Here is a 22,405-nt window from a genome sequence, read left to right on the forward strand (position 1 = left end):
ATCACATTTCTCACACACAGTGACATGCTGCTCTTTAATGCGCATCAAGTGCATGAACACCTGCTGTAGCAGGAAATGCTGAGCAGATGAATAAAACGGTTGTTCATCATCAGGAAACATCTCCAACCACGTGCCTCCTCCTTAAACCACCATGTCTCAGTTTTATTTCCTCAAGTATTAAATACATACATTATTAAAACATTTCCTAGATTCACGTTGCCTCTTTGCACAGTCTCTGTGGGGGTCACAAGCTTCTCTTGAGAGGAGTTTAATCAGGACACCAACATGGACCGGCGAGAAAAAACACAGTGAGGTTTTTCAGCTTATGTCAGCATGATCAACAAAAGGTATGGGAGGAAAGGAGAAGAGGAGATGGTGAAGGAATGCATAAAAAAACTAGTAAGAGTCTGTCAGCCATAAATCTTGGTGACTCCTCACCAATCGAGCGGCTGCAGAATGGTTGCAGCGGGCTTAGCCCCTTCCTCCCCATCTGTTAAAAGCCTGTCTGTAATGGTGGGAATCTGGTGTGTGTGTTTGTGTGTGTGTGTGTGTGTGTGTGTGTGTGTGTGTGTGTGTGTGTGTGTGCGTGTGTGCAGTCAATATGTGCATGCATGTGTAATGTTTCTATCTGTCTTAGATGGGGTTGCGAGGGCCAGCTGGTTAGGGGATGAAGATTGGCCCCCTAACACACTGTGCAAGGACCCATACAGTCACCTCATGCTATTGATCAAGGATAACACAAGCAGGGAGCTCACCAACTGGACAAATTCACTGCCAAGCTTTTACACCACAGTAAGCAGCAACTTGCTTTTACTGTACTGTCATACATATACTGTGATATTCTTTATCCCCCCCCCCCCCCCCCCCCCCCCCCCCATACACACACACTTTCACACTCAGTCTGAAGTTGAGAATACGGCCATTTTTCATTGTCAGGAACCTGCTTGAGGAAAAACACCGACGGTAAGGTCTGCTGATTTCAGCAGGATAGGGATTTAAACATCATACCTGCATGGCATTGTTAGTGTGAAAGCGTCTTTACTCTGCTCAATAAAGTCATCCATGAAAAGGTAATTATTCTTTTTCTTGGTTCCGGCAGCTGATGTTAGGCTCTAGTGGTGAAGACATCAAGAGGGCAGTGGAGCTCAAATCCCCACAGTGCTTTAACTGACTGGGGATAAACCACATTGACCCTGTTACATTTGTAGACAAGACTTGGGTCAAATACAAGCAGCAACCACAACGGCTGAGTGGAGAAGTCAATGTGAAAATGCGTTCAGATACACCACCTCTGTGGCCGCTTAATGCCAGCCAAAAGGAAACGAAAAAAGAAAAAGGATAAATCGGCAGTGTGGGAGCATTTTAGATGTAGAAAATGACCAGGGAGTCATGTGAATCGTGGATTAATTACACAGTTTAACCATTATAGTGTGAAAAAAGGTTTTATTGCCGATCTTCATTGGCCTAGGTGAGGGAAGAAATATGCAATCTGGTCTGATAAAGATACACGTGAACAACAAATCTGTGTTGAAATCGACAAGAGGAGAGCTAGTAACGGCAGTAACGTTGACATCAACAGCCGTTGCTATAAAGTACGGCGCAGAGCCAAACAGAGTTTCATTTAAATTACATAGTGGTACGTTCAAGCTCCATTACATAAAGATTAGTATTGAATGAAAGTAAATTATTACGTTATCATGATGTGTTCAAATGTAATCTTGTGAAATGTAGTTTTAGTGAGAAACTAGAAACTGAATCCAGTTGTTTGAAGGAGATGTAAATAGATATTAGAGATGAATTATGACCTGTTACACTTCCTAACACTAGCTCTAAGCAGCTTATAATACATCCTTAAAATTACTAATGTTAAGATTGTTTTATCAATAAAATTACAATCTTTTATCTACTAATAATTTGAATTGTTTGTTTTTATGCAAATCACGACGACTTAGATACAACTGATGTAAACAAACTGCATAATTTGCAGTTGGAAATAGGAAATTAATCTCAATATATCGCAATGTTTGACATTTCAGTACTAAATATGCAATAATAAAAGAAATATTGCAAAATCGTAATAATGTCATATCAGGACTTAAGTATCGTGATAATATTGTATCGTGGGGCCTCTGGTGATTCCCACCCCTACGTCTTTTGTGGTGATATGAAAATTGCTTCGGTCTTTTTTTTGGTTCGATTGTTGATTTGTCTGATGAATGTAAAAAATGGTATAGACCATCAGTTTGTTTTATATTTGATTTCTGCAGACATTTGTCATATATTAGGTAGGAAACATATTAATAGGACTATAACGCAATATTTACATTATAAGTATTTCAAACATGTTGCCTCTTACGTCCCTGTGTGCATGCACAGGATACACACAAGAACAATCCACTGATCCATAACGCTACTAGGTCAAGAACTTCACAAGGTTTCTTTACAAAGATCCCTTCAGGGATCTAAACTATGGGCAAAAGCTGCACTATACATTCATGATCCATCATCAAGCACCTCTTCCAACGTTTTGAGAAATATAAAAGTACTTTGCTTAGAATACATTTACATAGTTAAGAACTGTAAAAATTACATCTCTTCCTTCACTAAGATATCCACAATATATCGTAAGGCAAATATTTAAATTTCAAATGTTTAACCACTGGACACAGTATGTCTCTGACATCACTGCACACAGTCCATTTTAAGTGTATGTTCGCTGGAGGCTTAAAGTTTCAACACATACACACTTCAGTAAGGCGCATATTGGAACACGACTGACTGACATCAAACTAGTTGTGATGTCACAAAAACATACTCGTTCAAACGTGTGTTAGACTCAGATTTAGGGTTGATTCTTCTGCAGAAGACTTTATCTGTCACTGTAAGCTGATCTTCACATCATTTTGTTTACATGTGGCAAGCGTCATCCATCTAGAAGCATTTATTAAAAGCAAACTCAATGACTTATTCGTTTTCCATCCTCCACCTCTCCTCCCTCCGCAGCCCCACTCTTGTTAGTTGAACCTTTACGCATGAGTGCTGACCTTCCTATGAGGATATGTTGGAAAAGTCTCCTCTGGATTTTCAGTCATAATGCGTCTTAATCAACCTGTTTGTCTCAAGGTAGAAGTACTTGCACTGTTGTCGTTCCTCTGTGACCAATGTGCCTCTGCCAAGTTTGAGTACTTGATTTGAACCTCTTCATTGTGAGGGGAAAAAAAGAAAACCTTGCACAATTACCTACACGTGCCCTTTCCTGGGCCCGTTGTCTGAGGGGAGTTCTGTTCCTTAACCTTTATCCAGTGATGTATGAGTTTAGAGTAGTGGCTGCAGGCCCGGGCATCCATAATGTCAGAGCGGAGTGGAGTATGGCACAGGAGGAGTGAGAAAGACATAAACAGGACTTTTATCTTTTTAATTGGCTTTAAATAATTAAAAACAATTTCTAAATGTGCAGTATTTAACTCTTCTCCTTCGAAATCCCCTGATTCAATCTTCTTTAATGTGAGAATGTTATTATTTCGCATTAAATATCTTCGGATTTTAGACTGTTCGTCGGACAAAACAAGCAATTTGGAAATATTACCTAGGGCTCCGGGAAATCGTTTTGGGCATTTTTCACTATTTCCTGATGTTTTATAGACACTTTGGTTTACTGAGAGACATAATGGCCAGTTGGCTCTTCTTTCTACGCTCCTACTTCCGGCACCCTTGCACCCGTCTTCAAACTCTGCCTTCATTTTGTTATCAACTACACACTTTCATAACGCCAAATCAGGCCCGGAACAAAAAGCTGGGTCGCCAATGTCCCCTTCCACACTTCCTACCCCCCTTCCTCAGACACACATCCATCTTCGAACTCAACTACACAGCTGCAAAGTGTCTGACTGCATCTTGCACAGTTGCAATGTTATTGCGTTGACACAATCTGTTCACAGACAAAATAACACCTTGCAAAGTACCAACAGCGGTGCTGACGTAGTTTCTGCTACAGGTCACTCCCATCGCCACATTTCACCATGGTAACACACATCCACACACACACACACACACACACACACACACACACACACACACACACACACACGCACACACACACAAGGTGAAAACGACACCAGCTTTGCTCTTGTGGCTGGTAATCCACTATAAACCAGTTTTTAAAAAAAATAAACATAAGGGAGGATTTATTGTATTTAGACTGCATTAGTTATAACTAGGTGTACCTAATAAACTGGCAACTGAGTGTAGTTTTCATGATACGGAGGATGGCACAGTTTTATTGCCCTCATACATTACAAATCCTACTGCAACAAGGTCCTCTCACTAACTAAATAATGTCTGTATTTACCACATTTTCTGACTTGCACATTGTTCCATATATGTAATGTCTGTCATAACCATAGATGCGTGGACACTGTCTCCGTAATTTGTGTTTTTTTCTCGCTGAGATACATAACTGCTCACCTACCAGGCAAGTGTACAGCCACAGCTATAATAGAGGCTTATCATTTGGAGGCAATTTCACACCGTTCCGCCCCTAATTGAACAGTCTGTTTGTTACACTTCCATTTTCCCCTCTCCGCCCTCTCGGCGAGCCTGTGGGACAGGCCTGAGAAATGACACTCTCTGCGTCTCATTGAGCATCCTCAAGCTCAAACAAAGCTCACAGAGGAGCCACGCATGGCTGCCTTGACTCATTGCTTCTACTTTGTCTGCTTGTGAAGGAACGCGGTAGGCAAAAGGAGGGACGGGAAGAGGGAGGGTTTGGCTGGGACTGGCTTGGGGAGAATATTTTTACGTTTAGCTGTCAAGGCTGTTTTGCTACATGACGAAATTTGTGGCGATAAAAAAAGTACAGACCAGATAATATAACTGATGACATGTGTACATTCACCCACTCTCTGTTCTTCTGTGTCTCGCTAAAGGTCAATACCTCTGTTTCATAAGAAAGACGCTCCCACATGTATCATTGCAGAGACTGAGTGAGATGAAGGGCCTGCAGTCAGTGACCCTTATTCGTTGATCCTAATTAATATCCCTCTAATTGGGAGATGGCTGCATGTTCATCAGCTTGAGAGGAGAGAGGCAGGAAGTCACAAAAACAGTTAATTGGGCTAGTGATTGGCTAGTGCTAATTGAAGGCGCGCACAGAGAGAGCGGAGAAGTGGGAAAAAGCAGAGCACAGGGGGGCACGAAAGGGAAACGGGGGGCTGTTGATGATGGGAACGGCACGACACTTCTGCATAGTGTGAGATGTTGTTCCAATTAAAGCCACTGAGGATCTGTCTTTCTGTTTGCCTCTCGCTCTCCCTGTGCCTCTCTGCCTGTTAATTACTGGTGCATGGGAGTTTTGAACAATCTGCTTCTGAAAGCAAAGTTTCCGCTATTTTCTTTTTAAAAAATAATTCCAACAGATTTATTGGAGACATGCTTTTGGTGGCTGCGGAAAGAGGAGGGAGGGAGAATAAAACGTTCTCACACCCTGTAACAAGGGGCTGCAAGTGAAAGGTGATGATGCTGATAATGATGATGAGAGGGATAATATTGTCAGATGGCCCTGCGTCTTCGTTCACGATTGCAACAAGTTGCCTCTTTATTGATTACTTTGACTCACTACAGAAAGTCATGTCTTCATTCCTGCCAACGTTTCAAAACATGTCCATCAGACAGCTGTCTATTCGCAAACAGCTGGACAGAAACACTGCAACTAAATCACAATCTTTTTAGCTCATGGAAAGTTGACAGTGATGCTATGAGACAGTACTAAAAATGTAAACTTTTAAATTAGACCCTAGTTGGCTAGCACAAAAGCACACTGACAATGTTACGCATTTATTATTCTGACTGTCAGTGATAAATACACTTGGTAAAAATGACTACTTATGTCTGTAGAAGATGAAAAAAACGATTTTGCTGGCAGAGCTACCAGTCTATTTTTATGCCTGTTAGCAGTACAACATCATTAATCTTTACCACCATCATTTTGACGTGAGAGAACAGTGCCAATTATACAGATGTCTATGTATATAATGTCACAACGAGCTGATTAAGATTTGATGATTAAAAAAAAAAACACAGCTTGGATGGAAACGTAAAAGCAGCGACATGTGTGTGTGTGTGTGTGTGTGTGTGTGTGTGTGTGTGTGTGTGTGTGTGTGTGTGTGTGTGTGTGTGTGTGTGTGTGTGTGTGTGTGTGTGTGTGTGCTTTAACCCTGCCACTTGTTTTGTAGTTCTACCGCCTCTCCCCTTGTTCCTTTGCTCACAGTTCAACTCAAGAAATATGCCAACTTAAACTGGTCCTTTCCATTGGTAAGCATCATCCAGCTGCTCTAGATCTCATGACAGACCGGTTCGATCCCCTGGCACCTAAAAAGGACCTTACCAACAGCCTTCCATTTCTTATAATAGGCCTGTCGGCCTCTATACCCCAAGTTGTGCCATTCCTCCCTTCTTCCTTCCAGACAACCTCACTCGTTTTCACTTTCTCCGAGTCTCTCCATTTCCTTCAACAACCCTTCCTTACTCTTCCTTTCTCCCCAATCTATAGCATCCCCCTTCCCTTGTTTCAGTGGCTGTCTGGTATATGATGAAGTGCACATATTGAGAGACTCTGGTTCCCATCTTCATTTCCCTTTATCTCTCCCGTTTGGAGTGTCAGTGTTATTAATGCAGGCCCAGGGTCCACAAAAGGGAGAGAGAGACACAGGCCGAGAGAGAGGCAATAAGAAAGAGAGAGAGAGAGAGAGAGAGAGAGAGAGAGAGAAGTGGCACATGGACTTCCAGCAGCAGTAAATACACAAGTAGGAGTAAAGGAGAAGGAAGAGGTGTGTCACAGTGTGATTTATTACACAAGTTTCATTAGGAAGCAAATAAAAGGTCAGGGAACCTTAAGGTGGGCCTTGGCGAATGATGGAAAATGCAAACAGTCGTAAGTATTCTTAGATACAATTAACCTTTTCCTTCTCTCTCTGTCTCCTTCTCCTCCTCTCCCTCTCCCTCTCTCCCCCCCCCCCCCCTCTCTCCCTCTCTCTCTCTCTCTGCAGACTGGGTAAAGCAGGTTTTTCTGACTGGAGCTGACAGCAGCTGCTGTTTCCCATCACATATTTGGGCTTTATTATTACAGTTTTAGATTCCTCTTCTGTTTGTTCTTCTTATTCTTTCTCTGAAAGACTGGGCTTTGCACTGGGAAGTGACCTGTGCTTTGGCGTGGAATATTTTTCTCATGCTGATTTGCAGACAAATCAGAAGCTGCCTGTTCTTTCAACACAACAAGACCAATTTTTAAAGCTAAAACTAAAGTGCAACTACATTAGCCATATTCAGGCACTATTATGGTGTGCTCTAGTGCAGATTTGTATTTCCACTAAAATCAACTACATATTTATATATATTAAATTCAGCCCAGTGGCATACTGCTGCAGTGACTACGGGCCTTTGTTTTTTGGGTAACTCAACGTAAAAGTGCTCATTGGAAAACAATGCAATACAATTGGAAAGTACAACCATCATTACATTATGTTAAACTTGTTTTTTGTGTTTTGATTTGGAGTTTTCATCTTAAGAACAGCGAGTAGAATTTATTTTAGTGAAAAGCAACCAAAACCTCACCAACACTAAATTATAGGCAACTGATAAGCCATTTTCAATACAGTTACATTTATTCTTTATATTAACTGAAATACTAATAACTCTCTCTGTTGCGCAACACTGACAAGCAAATTGCCGTCACGCTGCGCTCATACGGCGGTTACCTCTGATAACGTTTTCCCTGAAAACTTTGTTGTCACGGAAGGTGACTCCCAACCTCCGGTTCCCCCTCAGGTAAACACGGTTAGTTCTGACTGCACTGTTGCAGTTCTTTTCATTAATGGTGCTGTTAGCGCCGTTGGCTTCTAGCAGGGGGCTCAGTGGTAGCCATGTTGAGAGCTGTGTGGAGCCAATTGATATGCTCTCAATATCGTATTGAGAACCTTTGAAGAAGAGATTGTTCTTGCTTACCTCGCACAATGGAAAGTTCTGATTTATTTGATGTTCAATTATACGATCGCAACTCAATAAGTAAATAATGATTCACCTGTGCTCTACCTTAACTTTCAAACTATTGTACCAGAGTGCACGGGAAAACTACCAAGACCTTGAAGCTTGGGATGCAAGATGGATTCCTCCTCGCCATCCCATCCTCCCCAGAGGCCCAGTAACAAGTTATTGGCCTCATAATACATCAACTGGAGGAGCCATACGCCTGCACAAAGTTACAGGATGAAACAACCACAGTGCAGCAAACAGGCTGGAGGACATGTACTGGTGCCATTCACGCGTAATAAGTTAGCCAGTCTTTGGGTTTCATATGAAACTCATGTTATTAAATACCTGGACACTTTATTTATGTAAGGTTACCAGGTTTTTATGATGAACACATAGGGCAAACAATCAGTATTTCAAGGTTATCACATTTCATTTCAGGGCTATTTAGTGCACTTGGCATTTCATGTTGACAACACAGTTGGTGAGGACACGATGGTTTATGGAGGGTTATGATTGAGAGATACAGTTGAGTGGTTTTGGCAAAGCAGTGGAAGTGGTGGCGATGGCACTAGACAATTTGTCCAAGAGGCAGCATAGAGAATTTAATGTTGACCAAATGTTGGATTATGTATTTCAAATAATAAATGACAGAGACTGTGAGTGATGCTATTGTCACATAAAAATGTTTTAGGGGTGAGGTAACACAGATGTTCGCCTGAAGACTTGCTTTATTCATTTGTCTGAGTAACAAAAACTGTAAAGGGAAAACTTTACTCTCAGTGGGATATCTAGGAATTTAAAAATAAACTAGGGTTGACACCAGTAGCAATGAGAAAAACATACAAAGAGGACGAGTCAGCACTCAGATTTACATCTGAATTCAACATTCAGTGCCTCACATGCTGTGAAGGTGTTGAGCTTAGGGTGGTGGATTCTGGCGCGTATCACTATAGTAGAGGTCAAACTAACATTTGCGTTTTTATTAAACGTAAAAACTAACTTTCCCTAACGATAGTTCATGTGACATAATCACGATATTTCCTTTACTTAACCATACCGCAGGTGCTGTGTGCAGATATTGTTGAAAGTTGAAGTATGAACTTGGCACTGGACATATATTATTTTATCATTGACAGTATTCTGGGATTTGTCAGAATCAACATAGAAGTTCTTGTCAGGTTATATGGTTTGAGTGCTCTTAATATTTGTCCTTGTGTTACTCAGACCACATATTTACAAAAAGATTGAATCTGCAGAAACATTGTACACTACCATACAAGCACTTAAACTAGCCAAAAACTAAAAAAAGGAAACCTTCAACACAGATTTTACCAAAGCACTTACATTGCTCAAAGTGAATTCCAACTGTGCCATAAACTTCCATTCGGCGTGGTTTTTGTAGCAGTGATTTATTGGTTGCTATGGTAACTCTATCTCTTCGTTCATCAGTGACCATTGTTCTAAAGAAAAATGAAGCTGTAACTATTGTGTCAAAGATAGAATACCCATGGCAACAGTTACTGTTATTGTGGATAATTAACGATGCTGAAAGTTACCAGAGAGGTTTGATGAGAATCAGAGCAAAGAAAACAAAGATCTGTGATGAACATTTTTTCCATAAAAACGGTCGATTACTGGGGAAACTGGATTTAGAATTTTTTAGATTTTGTCAGCAATTATTATTTCTGCCACATACATCGGTACGAGGCAGTGAAGAAGCAACAGCCACTAAAAACTGCAATACCTTGATGAAAAATATACATTTAAACCTCAAATGAATGACATTATACTTTTGAAACAGTAAAAACATTAAATAATAATAAATCAGATGGTGCAAAATGTAAAAACAATCTGATTAGATTCTGATTCCCATTATTTATGATTCTCATTATATGGATCTAGGACCCATCACCCCTAAAATTCAGTCTGTTGAACTCCATACTGCAGAACACCTGCAGGTTTACTGGGTTATCGATGGTCTTAAATGTCCTGTTGTGAGGCTCTTCTCTGCAAGCAGATGCTGACGTAACCGCTAACTGGCCGCTTAGATGAACATTTGTGCTCGGCAGCCTCTAAAGCACCACGCTGATATCATAACACCACCTGTTCTCTCCAGATCCTAAAGAAGCAGAGTGAGTCTGCCTGCCGTACTCTCGCTCACCTCTCGGACTGACTCACACTCCCTCACTTATCTCCAACCTTTGCTAAGTTCCACTTCCCCGCTCTTAAGTCTTGAGTCAACTTGTAGGAGACTCTCCTTTTACTGTAAAAAAAAGTAGGTGAAAGAGTCACAGTGGAATTAAATATAGCTCCATTTTGTTTGTTGCCTGCATTAGTTCAATGAGCCTCCGCCATGACATTCAGAAAATGCCAAATGCCAAAAAGAAATGAGGACAGCATCTCCACCTCAAATCCCAGACCATACACCTCCTTTACACTTCATTTTGGGTCAATATGATACATATAGCTACTGGATATCAAAAAAGTTAAGTTAAGACGGATTGAAATCAAGTTTGAGTTTGTTGGAAGGTTTGAAGTACCTTTACTCAAGTACTGTGCTTAAATTTGAGATACCAATACTTTACTTGCCCCTTTACCTCTACTCCACTACAGGCAAAATGTTATACTTTTAATTCACTATGATTATCTGACAGCTTAAGTTACTCGTTACCTTAAAAAGTACGATTTTTACATACAAACCATACAAAGAGCTTCACAACTACAATGTTTTTTTATAAATGAAACCAGGAATATTTACAAATACAGCTGAAATGATTAAACGGTTGACAGGAAATGTCATGGTCCCAGCATTACAATTTTCAGGACTTGCTTTTTCCTTTTTGATGATTATTATAATTTATCTTTATTAGTTTTGAGGTTTGGACTATTGGTCGGACGAGACACAAAGCATTGGGCAGGCCTGACTTTGGGCTCTGGGTGATTGTGACGGCGCAGCGCCGGGTCTAACTTGTGGAACTGCTGCTACAGAAATAGTACCACTCCTCCCAGAGGAAGTATAGTGTCTGGTGGTGAGGGATGACAGAACAAAAATCCGGGTCGTTCTCTTGTTTCTGCAACTTTGGATTGAATCCCAAAAACAAACTATCATTCTCTGGTTAGTGGCACAGTAACACAATATAAGGCCGACGCTCCGTGTGAAGAGGAACCGTTAAGATAGCAGGGCTATTTTTGAAACGCTGTCAGAGCTTCAGCAGTTTCAACGATTTGAGTGTTTTCGCAAACACTTTCATTTACACCTCTTTAATAAAAACTGTAAAGCCTTTTTCTGTCCGGTGTGTTTTCTTGACAGCCCACTACAGGTATGTGTGATTACTGTAATCATCTGCTTTAACTTACTGTGATATGTAAGTGTTAATTGTCAAGAAGAAAACACACAACAGTGCAACTCCAGTCAGTTAGGAAGGAGCATCAAGGTTGTTAGCGGCAGCTATGATTCTGAGGAGGCCACAGATGGATCAGTGTTATAAATATCCTCTTTCACAAAGTGTTACATTGGATGTAGTCTCAGGACTTCTTTACATTGTGCTGGCCATCTTTATTGTATTACAAAATAAACAGTGAACGTTTTCATTTCTAAAAGGTCAGTTTCGATGAATAGAGTATTATTTTGTTCTGGGACTGAGATACATAGATATTCTTCAGTATTTAGCTGATATGTGTTTGGGAAAACAGATCTGTTCATTTACAGGTGACAGACGCTGATGTCATCCTTTGTGATCAGTTTAGTTAGTTGACTGCCTTAACAATAGACTCAGACATTTTGCTGTGTGAAACAACACACTTAACTTTAACACAACTGTACTGCTGCCTCGTGTCAATCTTTTTTTGTTTTATTTTTTCTAACTTCCTCATTCTATTCACTTAGAAAGCTAGTAATTGTTTTGTGATGGTTGTGAGATTAACACTGCTTGTATCTAGTCATAAACCACAAAGGTGTACAAAAAACCTCCTGTGACTAAAAGTTAATTAAAGTTTTTTTGAGGGATAATGATTCTCTAATGTACAGATTCTTTACGTGAAAGGAATATTGAATGTTACAGTGTAAAACCACTGGATTTCACACAAAACCACATCAATATAATCGTTGTCTCTTGTGATTTCAGATGTCGATGTGTCATTATATCACATATATATATATATATATATATATACAGTATATATACGTATATATATATATCATATTTGCTCATTCCTGATAAACTTTACAAACAACAAACAAGCTGACTGCAAAACAGCACAACACCTTTTTCTACTAGGTTTAATTTATAAAAATAAGGTAACACATGCAGTAGAAAATAGTGGTAATATAGGGAGATAGGTAAGGTATTGTAGGTAAACTATGAGCACATTTTCACACTCAAGAAGAGAAAGATTCGTCTCATGCGAAAACGGCAATATCTGTTTTAGTTTTAGTTAAAAAGTGACTGGTGGAACATTATTTTCCTCTCACACGTGGAGTAGCTGAATGCATATGTGCTCATTTGTGTCTGTGTGGCTGCAGCAGCGACTTGTCAGTGATAGGGCGACAGATGGGAGTGTGTCCGTCTGCGTTTCTGGACTATGTGTGTATTGTGTGTTTGAAGCAGTGCAGTGAAGAGCTGGGTGACCTTTCGGGTGGCGTAGAGGTGGCATCACTGTGACAGTGTGACAGAGCGGGCCTCAGCCCTCCTGTAATGGATGAGCACTCTCAAGGTGAACGCCTCTCCTTCCTTTCTTTTCTCTTCCCCCTTCATCCCACATGTCCTCTTGCCGCGCGCGGCCCGTCTCCTTTGCCTGTTTTTGGCCCAGTGTGTGAGTGTGAGTGATGATTTGTTGTGTCTTGGTTTTTGTTTCTTTTCTTTTTTTAGTGCTTTATGTACAAGCCTGTCCTATCCCACAAATGTATCGCAATAATATTAGGTAACTTTTGAAATGAACCGATGCCAGTCTGTTGTGAAAAAGGAAAAAAGGAAAATCACACTCGGACGTATGATGTGATGGCTTCAAAATCAGTTTGATTTAACTAGTATGTATCCTGCTATATCTCATAGAGCTTATCCCGACAATTGCATTTCTCTAGTGTTCCAACAGTCTAGCTGATACTGCCCTTTCAAAGAGGGGATATATGATAATGATGTTGAAAAGGCACACACTGATCCCTCAGGGAATAGAGGTGAGGATGGGGCTTTGTGGGGGAGGGGGTGCACAATCTGTTCGTGTTATTGATCTAAGCTGAGGGGACATGCACGGCAGGTCACAGCAACATACTTGCATGATATTGATGGGTGGGCAAGCAGCCGGCCACCCACATCTCTGAGAAATGGACCCTGCTGTTCGTCCTTTAGAACGAGCAGACTGTGCGGGACTGTATTCCTCGAGCTTGGACACACCGGGGCGGTTTCCACAACATGTATGATGACCAACAGCATTCCTTCACATAACCTCATGTATAATCTGAAAAGGGTAAATTCTCTATACTACTAAAATAGTTTTACATTTGAACTTAATTACCTCAAATGGATCTAAGCTCATCTGAGTTCTAGTGTAATTAAATAGAAAGTTGACTTTTTTATTGCTAAAAGTTTTAGTTATTCAAGTGTAGATGAACATTCACAATCTGACACAAGTCAAATCCAAGTCGATTGCCAAAATGATCAGTCAAATTTCAAGACCAGGATCATAGGTTGAACTGTAGTTGAGAGTCAAAACCGAATTTGCATACTGTATGTATTTTTGACTCATTAATGTATTAAAAAATGGTGAGCCATTACGTGTGTCTATATAGGTTACAACTAGGAATCTCCTGATACTGATTCCGATACCTCAACTCAAGCCATCTGCAGATACAGAGTACCAATCCAACACCAGTCCCCTCTTTATGCCAACTTCTGAATTCTGTTTCAGGATCATTTAATGGAAGGAACATGAGGCCAGGGGGCTATTTCAAATTTGAAAAAACACCATTCATTACACTTTTAATCAATTTAATCTTTGTGTGTAGAAATACAAACACACACACACACACACAAAAGAACAAAGAAGAAAAGGGACATGGCCATATATGCACTCCACGGTGTGATCATAGAAGACTATAAAAAGAGGTGGACGAGATGGAGATAAAACAAGGTAGCCGAGATGACAAAATGTGTGAACCCATTGGGCCAATAAATAGCTCAAATACTAGACTCACAGATCAAACTGAACAACTACATTCCTCATGTTTAAGAGCCCTCTATTATTAGCACATGACAAGTATTCAATCTCTTTCACCACAAAGTTACATGAAATATCAATTGTGTTGCTTTTTTTTAAAGGATTTTCGAGGGAACTGATATGGTTACTGACTAAACACAGTGAGCTCACTCAGCCCAGCTGTGTGTTTCAGCTCAAAATGTACATCATACTGTATAAGCTTTATGTCACTTCAGCTCCACAGCTACAACACATCACTCAAAGCTAATTGAATATACCGAAGCTTTGCCTTAATTGTCCAATATGTTACTGTAAACAAGTCTAACGACATTAACATTTACACACACTGAAATGAGATATTTGTCATGCATGTGTGCTCTGTAGTCGTTGAGTTAATTGTCAGATCATTAAACGTTAATGACATGATTAGGGCAACGCTCTAGCTGGTTCAGCACAGCACACGAGGCCTTGGCCTGAACTGGGAAACAGCAGAGCGATTCAAAGAAGATTGCATTTGTGACAAACACCATTCTCGACTCATCCATCATGCTTGCCAAACTTAGACATTCATTATAAAGTTTGCCGATGGATGCAGCCCGTTCTGCTCGGCCATTCATTTTTAGACTCTCTCTCTCTCCCTCTCTCCCTCTCTTTCTCCATCCCCTCTTTCTATTTCCATCTTTTTACCTCTCACTTTCTCTTTTTTGCGATCTCTGTGTGTGCACAACGCGGTGCGAATGACTTTCTCTTGTTCCTTTTCTCTCACTGTGGACTGAAAGATGCTGAGCAGCAGTGTAACAAAGGAGGCAGTGCATTAATTAAATACAGCAATTTGCTTTCCTCTCCTTTTTGTTGTGGGGACAGCACCACTAAGATTGATGAGGCACTGTCTGATGCACAAGAGGCCCACTACATCTATATCGGAGGCTGATTGTGATGGAACACCCATTGAATGGTCAGTATGTATTAAGATGTCAACTTGTATATTATAAACTGCGTTGGTCTGTTTATTCATATATTATTTCATTTATTAATCTTTTTTCCTCTCTTTTGAATGTAAGCATATTTGCTTGCCAAGCAGCAGTCACGCTAATAGTCTGTTTGCAAGCAGTTGTGAATGAAGTACTCAATCAAAAATATTTCAGTGAAAATACAGACAATGCCAATTTGCAAAGTGCCCAATCTAAAAAATCTGAACTTTCTCTGCTGTCTTCTTTGACCTTACAGTTTGGGGTGTTGGCAAACATTTAGCGTGAAGGTCCCTGTGTGATATCCATGCATCTTTGCAGACTCACAAAATGGCTACAGCATGTTTTGACTCTATGCATGGAGGGAAAAAAAGAGTATGACACGAGGAGGGCTGAAGGAGGATAACAAGAGGAGAAACTGCCATGGAAGAACTAAAGGAGCCCTTGAGGGTTGTCTCATTATCATACAGGTCTGTATGGATTTCACATTGCAGGGCCGTAATGACCATTTAATGAAGGTTTTCATCAGCCAAATTCACATAAATTACAGCATAATAGTAAATGTCTCTGTTTTGGTACATGAATTCTACAAGTAGGTGCCTAAAGGCACAGAAGACTTGTCCCAAGTGAAGAGGGTCAATTTTGGTGTAGCATAACCCAACGAACACTGGGTTTTCAAGGTCAATACTGATATTAATATTTAAGAGTTAGAATAATAACGAATAAGATGCTCCAGGCTGAGATGTTAGCTCATGGGCAGGCAAATATTAATTATAGCTAAGTTAAACAAAAACATTTTAGCTGACAATTAAAAAGAAAAAAAGTCTGAAGGGAGACGGGTTTGCAGCTATGAATGCAACAAGGTGACAAAAAGCCAGATAACAATATGGGTCAATATATGTTTTTGACATAAACACATAACATTAACATGTTCTAATTAGGATCCCTTAAATCAGCTTCTTAAAGAATTCTGACAAACATATGTACTGAGAGAGACATTTTACACATTCTTACATTCTTACAACCCCAAACATATCGTTGCCATATCTTTGACTTTATAATATATATCTGGTATATATCTCTATAGACTGCTCCTATTTACTTGTAAATATGCACTTAGTGACATTGAAATTAGTCACAACAGAAGCAATACAACCGATATTACAATTCAAATAACTTTGAGAAGTGAATGTAGATGCACGGTTTAATGATTATTTGTGCAGCCATTTTCTATCATCCTCCAACTCACTCAAGTAAGGCTTTAATTCCAACGTAGTTATCTCAGAGCTTCACTAAACACCCACATCTTTCTCAGCACCGCTGTTCCTTGCCGTTTCGTTTCTTTGTTGTATTTCTCTTTTGTCCCTCTCTCACCACTGGCCTCCCCTCGGTGCCGCAGACTCTCGATGCTTCAATCTAATTGATAGGAGCAGACTTAGTTAAGACGTCACGCGAACACATCCACTAACCCTCAGAAGTGGCGACAGCCCACCGTCGACAGCCCACCCCATGCCACACATGGACTAACCGATGGTTAAATTGGTGTTGTAGGAGGGTCAGGAGTGCCTGTGGCCCTCAGGGAACATTTGACCCTTCCTGTCACACACTTGCAAACTCATGCACACTCTCCACACTTCAGATGGTTAAGCTGCAGCCCCACAATCCATCTACTTCCACAGCAGCTCAATTAGCAAATACAGCCAGTTGTGCAGGTATTACAGGCTTTCACGTGTGCACATAATTACATATATGCACATGCACACCGCTCACTAGCAGCATGAATTGTGATTGGTAATTGCTTCTCTACTTGTGACCCAGCCGTCATGATCAATGGGTGTGACCAGGTGATTAGACAAGACAAGCACCCAAAGTCATTGATTAGAGACATCCATTCCATTGGATATAGATTTATGAGCCCCTCCACTGCACAATGAGTCAACCCAATGGGATTTCTTGTGTAAAGGTTACAAAAGGGTAGAGAATCTTCTCCTAATGGATTTTCATTTCTAACAGGATAGAAGTGACCTTTTCAAAAAACTTTGTCAGAATAGTGAGGGTTGCAGTAATTGCAGAGCATGCATCTCTTAAATTCAGAGTATGGACTGCCTTGTTCAAGTCATTATTTATTCTTCTCTGATGCAAAATGGGCCAAAGGTTGGTGGATGGTGTTGATCAAATGATTCGAGGAAACTAACCGTTACCACCACTGTATTTTCAATGTACTGAACACTGGAAAAAAAAGGTTACATGGTTCATTCATTGTCATTGTACAACAGGGTAGCGCAACGGAATGCAATTTGTCCCATTTTGCTACATAAGAAAATACACAGAAAAAACTAAACTGAACAACAAAAGTCAAACCACTGTGTCAATTTCTGTTCTTTTAACATGTTAGAAATCAGTGGTGGGCCGTGCATTTTATACCTGGGCCTTCAGTGCTGTCCTGCAGCTGAAACACCACCTAATAATCTCGTTATGACGCGCAAGCTATGGTTATTAGTTTCTAGGGGTGTAATAATACACATATTCGTATTAAACCGTTCGGTACGAGGTTTACGAACCGAACAATACGTTTGAATAATACTAGTGCATTTGGAAAATGCAGAAGCTTAAATTGTGGGAAATATAATGTTTTCGGTGGACTGCGCTCACGTAGGAGACAACGGGCTTTGTGACCTCTGAAACCGGAACAAAACAAAACAAAAGTCCGCTGAGGCACCGCACTTCTGGGAGGCTATGCTAAACTAGCTTAACAAACAATAACTGCGCATGACGGTATGCTTCGTAATTAACGGACAATGCATATAGTCCAAATCAATATAATGAACACAATGACAACAACAAACACACAAGAACCAGTCACATATATTCATATGACAACAGAGCATGACAAATCAATCCAGCAACACTGAAGCAACACGCATTCTGCTACACACTCGAGGGCCATTCAGATATTAGATGTAAAAAAACAAATGCAGTTGACTTACCAAATGCTGTTCACTTAAGAAGTCCTTCTCGATTCATGGACGCCAGTGAAGACAGTCGAGCCTCCCCAGTTGTATTTCTTGAATACGTTTTAATACGTTTGAGGGCTGAAAACGTCTGCTCCACAGAGGCAGCAGATATTGTGATTGTCACCGCCCAACATGTCACGCTAGCCCACTGACCAATCACGTATGGCTAGGCCAGCTAGCAGGCTCGGACACGTCAAAGAATACGCCCAACATGTCAAACTAAAGATCTGATTGGTTGAACACTATGACAATCAACACTATTGTCCCCATTCACTTAAACTGCACATGGAAGCACTGGTGAGTCTGCAGGCCTCGGGCCTCTCTTCTTACCTAGAGACACAGAGGTGAAATCTGATTGGATAAAAGCTCTACTTAAAACAAGCTGCACTGGAAGCAGAGCAACTGAGGAACACAGTAGCTGTGCAATGAGAACATAAGATAATGGGAAAAATATTTTTATAAATTATAATACATGTAGTGTATTTAAGAAAAAATATTAAATTATAAAATAGCTCTAACTTTGTGATTCTGTTTAGGCCAGCAGAGAAGGCCTTGCTGGCCCTGACGGCCCACCACTGATAGAAATATTATAGTACAGCAATAATACATTTAAAGCTCATTCTAATTACTGCATTTGTCTCTCTTATACATACACATATAACAATATAAGGATGACTTTTAAGCATTTTCAGACCAAAAGTAAAGCATTTCAAATAATGTAGAGCTGAATTAGTTGAGATCAATACTCTACAGCTGTTATTGCTGCATGGAACAAATCAATAGACTGTAATATAATTGTTTTTGTTGTGCGTTCCTATGATACTGTAGCTGGAGGTGTGCATACAGTAAAGTAGATGGGACATGGCTCAATAGCACCAAATGGATGCCATTTTATTAGTTTTTGCAGTAGTCAGAGGACAAATTCATGAAGAAAATGCAAGGTTGTCTTTTTTAAATAGCCTAGTCTTCCAATTGCATGATACCCATAACTTATTGAAAACATAAAACATGCATGCATATTAAACAATTTCCAAAGTATATTATTGTTTCACTATCTTACTTTGCTCTGCATGTACAACATTGCAACTGCACTTATGTTAAGAATGAAATCCAAAAACATCATGCAAAAGGCTGCAGATATCATCTTCATCATAGTTTGACAATAATAATTACATTTTCTGTTCTTAAAATGTTCTCATTATTTCTTAACAACATCTCGGCGGTTTTGTTTACTGGTCTGACGGGACATGATGTGTCAAGTCGGATGAATTATCTTTAAAAGTTAAAGGAGACGCTAAGCTGAACACCTTCAACTTGCACTTGAAAATACAAGACTTGTGCACCCCGGAGGATCTCATTTGTGAAATAACTTAGATGAGAGAGCATTAACCTAATAGGATAAGGAAAAGTACGAAAATTGAGAGTGAAAAAAGGCCATTCAATAGTTCTGGGGGAAGGGAAGGAGGGGATATCATTTATCTTATCTGAAGATAAACAACCAACAATATTTCTGTGGATAAAAACTGGCCACAGGCCTGGGCTGTTGTGCCTTTGTAAACAAAAAAAGCAAGACTTGGCATCTTCCCCTTTGCTGTTCACGTGGTGATCAGCAAAAGTGTATCTCTTGAAACTCGCCGTCAGGCAGAATGGATTGTACTTAATTTCCAATAAGGTGCTTAAGAACGATCCCTAATCATGCCTTTAATTAGAATCCCTTGGTCATTAAGGGGAGATAATTCAGTGAAAAATACCTCTGCTCTCTGTGGGAGCAGCAAAGCAGCAGACGGACGAACGGTCTGCTCTGTACACAGGCCAGCTCCTCTCCTCGGTGCCGAACGTGTCACAAAAGGCCTATGCAACTATGCAGCACAAAATTATGCTTTAGACATCTGACTCTCCTCCTATTTGAGTAGCCAGCCAAAACTGTCAACCCTTTATCCAAATACAAGGTCAATAAACCAGATGAACATATTATGTGACCTTGTGTGGACTTAAAAACTATAAACAGAAATTTTAGGCACAATAAAGGCCCTAAAAAAACATTTTCTTAATCAGCTTCTGACTATGCGCACTGGAAACTTCATCATCATGCAATTTGCCAAAGTTGAAAGAGTTTTAGTAATTTCACAAGAGACCAGTTGTTTTGTTTTGTCTTCTCACTGGTGTCAAGTGGAAAGGGAATATATATATATATATATATGTATATATATATATATATATATATATATATATATATATACAGTATATATGTATATATATGATTTATCAAGATGTGATGATGGTGGAGGGTTTGTCAATCAAATGTGGTCAAGGCCAATTGTGAATGGCTGAATAGCATCCGGGCAACGGTCACTTTGCAAGAAATGAAAGAAAACAGACTAGAAGAAAGATATTGAAGGCTGGATGGCAGTAGGTTATCTGGAGCTTACCTCAAGTTAGCATTGGCAGTTCAAGCTCAGGCCCCACAAGTGGTCAGCCTAATCTGTGTTTATTGAAGATGTTCTGGTTGTGATCTGTTTGGTTCAAAAGGAAACAAATCTGCAGTTAGTCGGTTGAACAGTTCTCAGCTAAAGACGAGTATAACAGGTGCAAGTTCTCTCTCACTCAACAACTCCAATGCTGCTGAGCATTAGCACTGAATACACCTGGTTCTCTGAGTGAATTGATAAGGTTCTACCAGCTAGACAAAACAAAGGAGACAATTTATAGAGTGAACAAGTATACAACTCAACCTGATACCAGCGAGAAGGACTGCAAAGCATACTAAACATGTCGCCACTCAGGAGATAATGGCATGAAACTGTAGTTGTTGTTTTTTAGGGTGTGACTACACCAAATTATTTTCCTTTGTCCGAACTACAGTAGAAAAGTTTACTTTGTTTACTTTTGTATGTTTTTAAGGTCTACACTAAATGGTAAATGGACTTCTACTTGTATTGCGCCTTTCCAGTCTTCTGACCTTGCTGCTTTAAAACCCGACATGTCATCATTCACTCTTTCACACACTGATGGCAGGGGCTACCATGCAAGGTGCCACCTGCTCATAGGGACTAACTAATCATTCATACCCATTCATCCACTTTGAGAGCAACTTGGGGTTAAGTGTCTTGCCCAAGGACACATCGACATGGACCGGAGAAGACGGGAATCAAACCTCCAATCTACCCAATCACATGCTGTGAACCATAACGTGAGAACAAACGTCACATGAATCCATAAAGACTATAGTGCATTGCGTTTTAGTAAACTGGTGTATCACCAGCTCAGGGTCTTCACAATCAATACGAGTCCCGACTGCGGTGGGAAGTCATGTAGCAACGTATGATCTCTATCACTTGTGTGTCACTTATTTTCTGTTTTTAATTATACGTGTTTGTGTGCATGTGCGTTACTATGTGTACAGTATGTGGATATATAGTTGCATTTGATTAATAATCTCCTGACCATTTCATTACAGCAATCAGGTCCGGGATCGGCAGCGGTGGCAGGATGACTTAGAACTCGGGGCCTCGCCTCATTAACTCCCCGCGACCAACGAACGACACCCTCGCGACAAATTGGAATTGCCTCAGCACCCTCACTCAGGCTCTTCTGAAGTGAGAACGTACAGATTAAATCCCTTCCTCTCTAATCTTCTGTCTCACAATCATACCTAAGATACTGTCCAGTGTTTCCCACTATTTTTGGAGACTATAGTGTGTGGACCTCGGACCAGCTAGGGAGTGCCGTGGACATGCTCCACCAGAAGGAACATTTTATACATTCGAAAGTTCAATCAATCTGGTGCAATTTCAGAACTAAATTAAGAGGCTAGATCTATTTCAATCAGGAGAGACAAGGGAATGATTAGTAGTTAACATTTATTATGACAGATGCTGCGTTAATGAGTTACACAGAAATTCTTTGGCGCTTGAACTCGACCAGATTTGTGATCGAGTTGTGATTGCCCTGAGCGGCAACAAAATAAATCCCCCCGTGAAGTCCAGACACTGGTGGTGATGGTGGCTGATGAGGTTAGAATGATGAGTTGATGAAGCTGATGAATCTGTGAAGATTGGGCAGAGATGGGGAGGTGGAGGGTTGCGTAACAGCAGCTTGAACGTTGAAGCTTGACGTGGTAGAGAGACGATCATATTTAAGAGACACAGCAGCAAGATGGTAGGCTAACGATGTCTTTGTGTCGTTGTGCTATTGGCTAAAGAGACC

Source organism: Pholis gunnellus (assembly GCF_910591455.1).
Source record: "Pholis gunnellus genome assembly, chromosome: 3".
Classification (NCBI taxonomy): domain Eukaryota; kingdom Metazoa; phylum Chordata; class Actinopteri; order Perciformes; family Pholidae; genus Pholis; species Pholis gunnellus.